This window comes from Triticum urartu, chromosome 4, assembly GCF_003073215.2.
Source record: "Triticum urartu cultivar G1812 chromosome 4, Tu2.1, whole genome shotgun sequence".
NCBI lineage: Eukaryota > Viridiplantae > Streptophyta > Magnoliopsida > Poales > Poaceae > Triticum > Triticum urartu.
Genome location: NC_053025.1, coordinates 331,081,601 through 331,093,636, shown reverse-complemented (window position 1 = coordinate 331,093,636; position 12,036 = coordinate 331,081,601). Strand labels below are relative to the sequence as shown.

General features: G+C 44.5%; 1 pseudogene; it reads left to right on the top strand.

The window, feature by feature from the left end:
- The first annotated feature begins 1,915 nt into the window (after window positions 1–1,915).
- Window positions 1,916–3,353, top strand: LOC125553829 (annotated as a pseudogene).
- The last annotated feature ends 8,683 nt before the right edge of the window (window positions 3,354–12,036 follow it).

The following is a 12,036-nucleotide window of genomic DNA, read 5'->3' as shown; positions in this document are numbered from 1 at the left end:
CCGGGGGCCATAGGTTTCACTAGTGGCTTCTCTCAAGAGCATAGGTATTTTACGGTGGGTGAACAAATTACTGTTGAGCAATTGACAGAATTGAGCATAGTTATGAGAATATCTAGGTATGATCATGTATGTAGGCATCACGTCCGAGACAAGTAGACCGACTCATGCCTGCATCTACTACTATTACTCCACACATCGACCGCTATCCAGCATGCATCTAGAGTATTAAGTTCATAAGAACAGAGTAATGCCTTAAGCAAGACGACATGATGTAGAGGGATAAATTCATGCAATATGATAAAAACCCCATCTTGTTATCCTCGATGGCAACAATACAATACGTGCCTTGCTGCCCCTACTGTCACTGGGAAAGGACACCGCAAGATTGAACCGAAAGCTAAGCACTTCTCCCATTGCAAGAAAGATCAATCTAGTAGGCCAAACCAAAATGATAATTCGAAGAGACTTGCAAAGATAACCAATCATACATAAAAGAATTCGCCCTATAGTGAGTCGTATTACAATTCACTGGCCGTCGTTTTACAACGTCGTGACTGGGAAAACCCTTGGATTGGCAACCAGCAGAGAGGGGGTCTGATCCTGATACATTATCGGATCTGATAGGAGGTTACTTATGAAAACCCACGGGGGATATCTAGAATCACTTTCGGCTATTAACTTCCCATGACTTAAACCACTTCTATATAAAGTTACATAAAAAATAATACAAGCAGATGTGTGATATTTTGAATGGGCTTCAGTCTCAAGCGTTTGAAATAAACAAAAGGCTCTTGAGATTTCTGGAAAAGAATCGTCAATGTTTAGTTGAGTGTGGGCTTCTTTTACCAAATGCTCTGGCTCGCGTGAATCCGACAGAAGCCTCAGACATATTGAGGGAGTGCTACTTCAATAACGTCAAAGGTATTAATAATGCTTGTAGCTATAACATACTGTTAAATAAATTATTAAAACAGGTGCAGCAGGCTAGTTATGAAGATTTTTTAATAAGACTTGCGTCAGCATACGAAGGTTATCAATTCTATTTGCCAGCATTCATGGACTTCCGTGGTAGAATCTACCGTTCAGGTGTATTGCATTTTCATGAGCGTGATTTGTCAAAAAGTTTATTACTCTTTTCTGCTGATCATCCTCAACCTCCAGCACAAAACCACCTGTCAGAAAAAAAGAATCTCAGTCAACACTTAGCATGTGCTGCAGCCTTTAAGTATCCAAAGTTCTCAAACTTAGATGATGCCCTTAAATGGTATAACGAACACCAGACTGAAATGTTTACTTCGGACAAAAGTTTCATTCAATTTTCTGCGCAAGCTAGTGATCCATTTTTTTTCATAGCCAAGATCCTTTCTCAGGATGAAGGAGTGAGTAATTATCATCAGGTTCCAGTGACCCAAGATGCGAGTGCGAGTGCATATCAAATTATGAGTTATCTCTTGCTTAACTTAGAAATGGGTAGGAGAACGAATCTTCTTCCATCTTAAGACGGTAAAATCCAAGATGTGTACATGTGCTTGCGGGATGAGCTTAATAAATTCTTGGATACCAGATTGAATAATGTTAGTAGTAGTAATTAGAAGAAAAAACTCATAGATTCTATGTTAACCAGAAAGTTCGTCAAAGGATTGTTTATGCCATCTCCACAGGGGTCCGTCCGGTTCTTCCTCAAATGGGTTGCCTCAATCTTTATCAAAGTTTTGGTATCTAGCTTATCCAGCTACAGTATAGTATACTCCTTCCTTGCTCGATAGAGCTCTTTGAATCCGCTTCAACTAAATGCGTAAAATAGAGTAATTTCTTCAAAAGCCAGTTTCTTTCAAGAAGGCAGGAGGCCCATAGCGAGTTACAATAGTGCCAGTTCTTGTATGGAAGGCCGTAATTCCGGTAACCTCAACTGCTCTAAGAATGATCCGGGCTAGCCGGGCACATCACATCAAAGTTAGGTCATTTGTCAAAAACATGGCAAATAGCTCAGTTGGTTTGGTAAGGGAGCTATTCTCTCACTTAAACCACTCCCATATTAGGTATTCTATCTCGTCTTAAAGTTCCCCCGCATTACCCATAACTTACCACCTGTATCTCCGGAACTCAAATCGCAAAATGACAATGCTTTCGATAGTCTGTACTAAATTACTTTGTACGAATGCACATCTCGGCCGTCGGGTAGCTGATCACCATTTCAAAGTCTATATCCGTGGTTCAAGAAATGGAATTGCTATTCTCGATTCAGACAAGACACTGATTTGTTTATGAAACGCTCTTCATTTTATAGGATCTCCCAGTCGTCAAAAAGGCCGTTCCTTCTTTTTAAAGACCAATCATTTATTTATTTATGAGATAACGGAAGAAATGGCGAGCTATTTAAGAAGCTATTTAAGAAATGTGAATTCTCATTGTTTCGATGATTCTCAATGGAAGATCGGGGCGTTTTTGACCAAATCTTTTGCAAATAAAAAAAAATTCCGTTCAAGAAAGAAGAAGATCAATTTTGGGTTGAACCAACAACCTGATTGTGTGGTTATTTTGAATGCAGATAGAAAGTCTTCGGTCATACTGGAAGCTGATCGATCACAAATACCTATTCCATCCTTAGTTGATTCTATGATCCCATGGGAATCCTATAAAAGAATCACTTATCCCATCCCAGCGAATGATCCTATACAGTTCGTATATCTATTTCGTCATTCGATCATGAAAACAGTGATTCTTGAACAGAATGCGATTAGTAGAGAAGCACAATCTCTCAGAGTCACTTTGAGTACGGGGAAGTCCGCAGGAGGGATGAGATCCGCCTGCTACTCCACCTCTTCTTCTTCCCCAATAGACGAAGAAGAAAATAGGGCCAAGGCGCTATTGGAGATGCGCAAAAAATATCCATCGGGAGATGGCGCTGACGCTGACGCTAACGCTCGCAAGGCGGTTTTGCAGGCAATTTCTAAAAATACTTTTTTTTTCGTTGAGCTCATAACCCGGTTTGGGCCGATTGACTCTGAGAGCGATCGAGGGGTCGCGGGCTCACACCTTGCTTTTGCGCATAGGATCGAAGAGATCCTAGAATTTAATGGAAAGAGTAGCGGCTCTCTGAAAGACCTCATTGATCTTAAATTGGATTTGGAAGACACCTCTAAAAGAGAGGAGATTCTACTTCCATATTTTTCCTCAAAAAAAGAGGCAAAGTCCTAGCGTGATACAAAAAGAAATAATGGGCAAGGGCGGGGAATGATAGGTTCATAGATGTGGAGTAATCAGTTCTTCATTTGAAGAGTTAGTTGGCTGGCCTACCGGCCCGCAGATGTAGAGAGGTTGCCCCCACCATCCTCTTGAACTGCGAAATCAAAGCGATTCCTGTTGATGGAAGAAAGGCTAATTTCGTTTGATCCGATCCGCCTATGCCAGTTCGAGTCTGGCGAGTTGCTATCATCTGTTGCCCTAACTTTTTCTATTAGCTCATCTTGTCCGTAGTGATATTTTGGAGAAGGAGAAATTACCGGAGTGAGAAAGGTAGAAAGAAGCAATCACGAAAGCTAGTGCTAGTTGTGGCTTTTTGTACTAATCTTGTTTGTTCGGTAGCTCGCATCAGCAGCTTTAAAAGGAATAGAAAACGAGGCTTTTTCCACCACACCAGGGGCGGGCATTACGCTCAAGCAGGGGAAGTCAATTTGACTGCTGCTCGAGAACCTGTTTGAACAAGAAGAAGTAGCATGGCTCCAGCGGGGCAGAGCCAATTGGCTACGACATGGTGACCGAAATACAAATTTTTTCCACCACTTTGCAATTGCAAGAAAAAAGAGGAATCTGATCAAGTACTTGATGAGCGATACTGGAGATCGAATAGAAGGTAATGACTTACTCGATGCACATATTTAGGGCTATTTCTCTCATCTGTTTAATACGCAATTCTCTTTGATAAGAAGGGTTCTCTTGTGTTCCAGGGTTGATTAAGCGTCTGGTGGAACAGGGATACATTGTGTGAGGCCAAATTGCCTGACGAATTGATGAATATGGCTCAATATAGACTGGTCCAGGTATACCGGTCAGTCTTGAGCCACCAGGATAGCCTTCCACATATCCTGTTCCTCCCTTGAGTGGTAACTCTTTTCTAACCTTAGAATCCTGAACCAATTTGCTCCAAAGACTCTGTCATTGAAAGGAGTCCATAGGTTGATAAAATAGGTTTTCATGAAAACCACACGTAGATAGAAAAGGTAAGACTTACACATGCCAGAAGCGAGGAATACCGCTCGGAAGCCCGATTGAACCTGTCCTCATTCACTGCTATCTCCATATATTGGATGCCAAGCTTGAAAGGGTAATGGTCCGAGAGGATGGGGCCGTAGTCTTCTATTACGCACGCTACGCAGACGATATGGTCTTCGGCTTACCGAGAGGGGATAAGTCCACGTGAGTCACCCAGGGTCTCAAAAAGGTCTTAGCTAGAGGTTTAACTTTTGGAAGTATGATAATCCGGCATATACCATTAGTCCCCTCCTAAACCACCAATTCATTTATTCTTTCACTTCTTCCATCGCTAAATTCCGGTTTAACAATATGCATATACCTCTGATTCTGATTATCGCTTTACCATTCATAACTGCATCAGCCTCCGATTTAACCATTTTATCTGCTTAAATTCCTTTCTCTTTACCCTGTTACGCTTTATGCCTTGTCAATTTATGAATCATAAACCGACAGTAATCTTTTCCAGCTCTTCATTTGCAATGGCCAAACAATTTTATTCCTGTAACTTGGTCCCCTCCCGGGTTACTGAGGTGCAATTGGAAGGATGTGTCAAGATTGGTACCTTACCGAAGCAGAGTGAAATCAAGTGGCGTGTCCCCGGTCCAGAAAACCCTCCTACCCCCAGAGATGGCGAAGTGGTAGTGTTTGTTGATCACATAGGTCGCGGCTTTAAACCGCCTGGATCCAAATTCTTCCCCGACGTACTTGCCAACTTCCAGATTCACACTCAAGACATTGGACCAAATTCTGTGTCCAACATTTGCAATTTTCAAGTATTTTGTGAAGCATACCTGCAAGAGGAGCCAACTATTGAGCTATTCCGGGACTTCTTCTACTTGAACCGTCGTACTGAATTTGTGGATGGGCCCAATACCAAACTGGGCGGCGTTTCAATTCAGAAGAGGAAAGACGTCAGTTTCCCTCATGCCAAACTCCATAGCCATCCGAAAGAATGGAACCATACTTTGTTTTATTGTAAAGACACTTCCCCTAATGATGAAAATCCTTTGCCGGGTTACCGCCCCCACTGGCTTACGAACACTCATCCATTTCCGCAGCGGTTGAGTACTCAGGAATAGGCTACTTATGCTCCATAGCTCTCTAAGCTCAGGGCCTTTATGGCTAACGGTCTGACAAGAGTTGATTTTGTTCGCCGTTGGATCTCATGGAGCATATTACCCTTAAGCCATCGCTCCGGTTTAATGTGCGAGTATACCGGTGATGAAAATGACCCTCAACATCACATTAATATCCAGTTGGAAGAAGCTGAAGTTACCGAAGCTGTGAAGAAGATATTGAATGAATTGGAGGCTGTCTATAGTCGGACCGGGTTATGTCCCTTCTACACCAAGAACAAACCGCCAGCTGTAAGCATCACATTTGTTCTGCTTTATACCTGATATTCTTAACTGTGCAATCTTTAATACTTTCTGTCCTTCTTTTGATAGGGCAATGATCCACTTTGGAAAAAGCAACCTAAAGACAAACCGGCGAAAACCCCTCGGCTTAAGACGAAGGCGGTCAAGAAGCCTGCCAAGAAGAAGGCAATTGAACCCATTGATTTTGACCTTGACGACGATCCTGATGATCCGGACGTAGAGGTAGAACTTGACTCTCTCGGTTCATTCATTTTCTATACACCTCATGGTCAACGATTATTATTAGGATGACGCAGAAGGTAGCCAGGCTGATGACACAGAGGTAATTACTCCTTCCTCCGGTTCAAACACTCTATCAACACAAAAAGTCCGTCAAACAATCCAGAAAATAAAATTTTCTCATCCTCTTGCTCATTTGGACCCAAAATTTATTTTGAAGAAGCAACAGCATGAAGCTCGCCGTACAAGCCGGCACAGCGGCCAAGTAGTCACCTCAGCCGGTTTACCAGACACTCCAGTTCGGAAACGTCGACCTGAGGTCTCACCCACTTCTAATACCTCTTATCCCAAGGCAGGTTATTTTCGACAACCTCTTAATCCATCCAATTCAAATTATCAGGGAACGCCTCATTCATCCTCTGGCAAGTCGACAGCCACACAACTCCCTCCTCTTAAGACCGTTGCTAGGTAAGTTTTAACTGAATCTTTTGATGCTTTATATTTGCATGCTGTATTCATCATTGCATATTTTCCTTTTCAGATCCAAGGCTAGACCCAGCAAGAAAGCTCGGGTGAATAAACCGTCTGATGATTTGGTTGTTGAACCGAAGCAAACTGCAGAACCGGAAGGTCCCCATGCGAACACTGTGTTTGATGAACCACCCCCTCCAGATCATGTTTTGAATGAGCAAGCAGAAACTGAAGTAGCATACCTTGCCGATAAACCGACGAGTCCGGTCCATAATGATGATGGACCGTCTAGTCCGGCTAAGGCTACTGATATCCCAACAACTCCAACGAAGACTGCTGGTGACAAGGAAGATGATGTTATCATCACTGATGTTGGCCATACCTCTCCTGGCAACCCTATTGTTTTATCCCAACATAGCGCTAAGGAAGAATGTGTTGCAATGGAAAAAGGCAAATGGATCATCGACTTATCAAGCTATGCCCACCTCAGCGCTCAAGAACTCCACTCTGGCTTTCTAAACCATCTGCACACAAACCGTGACTATGAAGCCAGTTTAGTGAATCTGATGAAGGAGTGCTATGAGGTACTTTCATCACTTTTCCTTTCTTAAATCCAATTTGTAAGTAACAACTCTAGTAGCCCCCAAGGGCCGGTTTATGACGGCAATCATAAATCGGGACTTTGTAATATCTTAACCCTCGCATGCTTATCTTTCACATGTCAAGTGGTCTTTAAAATAACCTGGCACTTTATCATTGTGTTCCTGTACTTTTTGCCTGTGTAGTCCCCAAGGGCCGGTTTATCTTTCCAAGGTAAACCGGGTCTTTAACCAATGCTTCAATTTGAACAGATGTACATTAGCCCCCAAGTGTCAAGGATAATGCTTGCATTGTACTTGGGACTTGCAAAACTTTCTGATAATAGAGCAAATAGACATTAGCCCCCAAGTACAAAGTGCATAACTTGTTATGCGCTTGGTACTTCAAATATATACAGCCGACTGATGATATGCCGTTCCTTGACAGGCTGAGCTAAGCAAAAAGGACAGCCAAACCTCTGATCTCCAAGAGAACATTAAATCTCAACAAGAGGAGGCTTCTAAAGCCAAGGAAGAACTGAGCACCGCCTTATCAGCCATGGAGAAGCTGATGAGGACATCAATACCATTGTTACACCCACAGCCCCTGCTGCTATACATACTGGACCAATTAGTAGAGCTCGTGCACGCCAATTGAATTATTAGGTACTTTCGTTTCTTGGTAACGATTCTAATGCTCATGAGAATATGATGCTTCCTAAATTGGATACATTTGTTTTGCTTACAAATGAAGGGCCTAGCTTGGAGAAGAAAGATGAACCTTGGAGCAAGATCAAGCATGGAGATGATGGCATGCACAAGGGAATCAAGAACGGAGCTACAAGTGATGATTTCAAGACTTTTAAGCCACCATAAGGAGTGCATGAAGCCTTGGACAAAATATACAAGATGCCACTTCATAAATTTCGTCTAGAGGCTATTTTAGGTGCTGTGTCATCTTATTATTGGGCCAGGCCCATGTATTTTCGAAATACTTAAGTATAGGCTGTTTTTAGAGTCCATATGTGTGGGGAAACAAGAGTTAGGGTTGGTTTCGGACCCCTCCTCCAAGGGCCACGAAATTCCCCCCCACTTCCTCCATATATACAGCCCTTAGGGCGTCGTTTAGACTTTGGGTTTTGTTTAGATTAAAAGTTAGCCTTAGCTGTAACTTCGCGTACTTCGTTTGTGTCCAACGACCAGACCAAGACGTCACAGAACCCCACCTTGATCAATAAAGATTTCATCTTATATTCGCAATATCCAGATTGCAATCTCAGTTTCTTGCTTGTTCTTCGTTTGCTCGCAGGAAATAGACCCTCGTGGTCAGGTTGATCGTGCTCCGGCGTGGTCAATAACCCCTCAGAAGTTGGTTTAGCAATTGCTAAGGCACGACGTCTCACACGTTCGTAGTCGGATCGTCAAGGTCGACTCCCATAGAAACGATAGCCACCATCTCATCGAACATCGGGACACCTTCGCCTTTATCAAGTGGTATTAGATTTCCAGGTTGCTCGGTGATTTACAGTTTTTCGTAGTTTAGATCGAGTCTGTTCTTCGTACCTATAGTCCACGAAAAAGCCAAAAAATAGGGTTAGTTCATCCTATCCGAACCAATCTGAGCCTTTGCATAATCTTTTCTGTATTTGCTTTGTTGAATTTGCGGTTGCATTGTCGTGTCAAGTTGCTGGTCTTAGCGTCTAGTCCTTTAGAGTTTCGAGTTCTGCTCACAGGTTGTCACGTCGCCGCTGCCATATATCACCACCGCATCATCATCATCGCTGCTGCCATATACCACCACCACACCAACTTCATCGTCGCTGCCATATTCACCACCACATATTCACCACTGTCAGGACCCCGATTCTAGGTCACACCGATCTAGCCTATAACACCTCATATCACTTTGCGGCCTCACGCACGGTATTCCCACGGGTGTCGCCTTACCATGGCCCGGGACCGTTTGCGCCTTTTGGCTCACGTATATGATAGTGTCGCTAGCATCCATATGACAAAGACCTGGGCCGACATGACTAGTCGTGAACCCAAAGTGGCACTAACTTACGGAGACAGGGATACATGAATCAACATCGAGCATGTCGGTCAGCAGCGTGCGAATCCGGGCTGTAGCACTGGGCTAACAGGAGTCCGGCTAACCAAGCTATAGCAGGCTAGGCAGGACTCCGGATGTCACCGCGTGACATTTCCCCGAAGGGACAGACACACGAACAAAGTGAATCACATGCCGGCCAGTCAAGTGTTCCGGAGCAGTAGTGCTGGGCTAGCAGGACTCCGGTGAACCGGGCTGTAGCGGACTACTATAGCTCATGGAAGCACAAGACTACATTTCCCATAAGAGAGGCTACCAAGGATAAACAACTAGGTTGTCGGATCCCACACATACCAAGCATTTCAATCATACACACAATATGCTCAACATGTGCAATACAACATGGCATCACAACAAGACTCTACGACTCAGAGTATTTATTCATTAGGCTCCGAAGAGCCAGATAAAACAAACATGAGTCTCATGACCCAACATTCAGGGCATACAAGTCAAAGCACATGCGGAAGCTTAACATGTCTGAGTACAAACTTCTACAAATGAAAAAGGGTAAGAAGCCTGACTATCTACCAGATCCTGCCGAGGGGACAAGATCGTAGCTGAGGTATCAAGCTAAACGTCGAAGTCCACACGGAACTACTAGCGAGACCGACATCTCTCTGCAAAACATAAGTTAAGCAAATGTGAGTACAAATGTACCCAACAAGACTTACATCAGAACTAACTACATATGCATCAGTATCAATAAAGGGGTGGTGGAGTTTGACTGCAGCAAGCCAGCTTTGACTCAGTGGCTAACGTGAACTATGACTGCAAGTAACTCTTTGAGGTGGCGCACACGAGTCCACATATTCACCATATCAATACTCCACTATGGATACGCTCCCGTCTCCCTACAAGAACGCCATCCATAGCACTCACGCTTATCTTGCGCATTTTAGAGTATCCACTTTCACTTGTCTATGAACTATGCAAGGGGTCCAAGTTTCCATATCCGATGAATCCAGCTATTCGAATAGATAATGATAACCCTGCAGGGGTGTACTTCTTCACACACGCTCTCACAACTTATCACCATGTGCACGTCATGTATCTCGGCAACCTTCAAGCGGAAGCCTGGCGAGGGTGTCGGCCACGACCTGACTAACCACACAAGTCTCTCGTCCATGTTTATCGCCTATTCGGGTTCCAGCCGCAAGGAGATCCGGCCGGGGTGTCGCTCACGGCCCCAAACGATGTGTACAGGGTTCCCAAGCCCACCATCCGGGTGCCACTTGGTACACCGGGCCACTATGCCTAGTCTGTCCCAAGCCCACCTGTACCGGGTGCCACTTGGTAGACTACTAAAACTACCTACAAACACCAGAAACTAGTTGCAACTCTTGGACAGAGATCGAGTGGATTAATAAGTCGAGAGGGGTCGAGTTACCGGAACCCAATGTGTGGTAGTAACTGTTCATGGATCACAAACACAGAACTCAATTCCTTAGAACGGCTGCAATGAGACAACCCACCATGTACTCCTACATGGCATCTCACCTCTACCTTTACCAAATCGTGTGCACACACACTTAGCTCTCAACGGTAGGACATGTTCACCACATTCCAATTCATCCCCGATGAATCAGACCTGACTCAACTCTAAGCAGTAGCAGGCATGACAAACAAGCACGAATGAGTAGGCACATCAGGGCTCAAACAACTCCTACTCATGCTAGTGGGTTTCATCTATTTACTTTGGCAATGACAGGTCATGCAAGGAAAGGGGTTCAACTACCGCAACATGTAACAGTTGAATCGTTGTTGTCCTAATGCAGTAAAAGAGAGCAGAAGCGAGAGAGTGGGATTGTATCGGAATGAACAAGGGGGTTTTGCTTGCCTGGCACTTCTGAAGATATAATAGTTCTTCATCGGTGTCATCGAACTCATCGTCGGAACGTCGTCTACCAAGAGGGGACAAATACCGGCAACAGAGAAGAAATACAATCAATGCAATGCAACAGTATGATGCATGAATGTGACATGGCAATAATGTTATGATTTGAGCTAATGCATCTAGCTATGATTTAAATGAAGTTGGTTTGAATACATGATTCAAATTCCAACTCCATATATGATTAGTTAAATGCCCCTTTATTCCTTTTGTCCAAAACAGAGGGCAAACATTGTTCAAACATGCATGAAAATGGTACAGATGGATTCCTTGATTTTTTTCTGATAATTTTTCATATATAAATTATTTCATTTGGAGCTATAGATTAATTTCTATGATTTTTCAAAGTTTTGGATATTTTATGAATTAAACAAATCATTTAAGATTTATTTAAATTCCAGAAAAGGATTACTGCGTCAGCCTGACATCATCATGACGTCAGCAGGTCAACAGGGCACGGTCCAGGTCAAACCTGACCAGTGGGACCCACTGGTCAGTGACCCTGAGACACTTAGTGTCACAGACAGGTGGGTCCGGTCAACGGTGACGTGGCCAGGTCAAACTGACCTATGGGACCCGTGGCGTTAGTTTAGTCTAAACAGGAGCTAAGCAGGGTTAATTAGGATGTGGGGCCCAGTAGTCAGTGGCTCTGGGGAGGGTTAGCTGGCCGTGATTAGCGCTAATCATGCGGCCACGTCGGCTCACCGGAGTTCAGCCGGCGGCGACCTCGAACCACAGTGTAGCCCGCTCAGAACTCGCCAGAGGCCACAGTCGACGCGTCAGGGGCACCAGAAGGAAGCCTGTGCCCGTGCGCATCCGGGGAGACCAGCGGGAGGACGCAGGGTGGCCGGAGTCGCTGACGCTGGTGAGCGGGGCGGCGGCCGGAGCTACTGCCTGCACGGGCGTGGCGCTAGAGCAAGCAGGCGAGCGAGCAAAGGGGCTAGGCAGCCTCCTGGGGTCATCAGGACCTCGATGCAGTGCAAGGGCGCGGCTGTCTCGAGCTCAAGCCACGACGGCGGCAAGGACGCCAATGGTGAGCTCGGGAGCTTGCGGGACGGCGGGTTGAAAGTGCAACTATTCCTAGGTGGTTTTGGTAATTCATAACAACATATAGCTCATTGAGCTAATGCTATT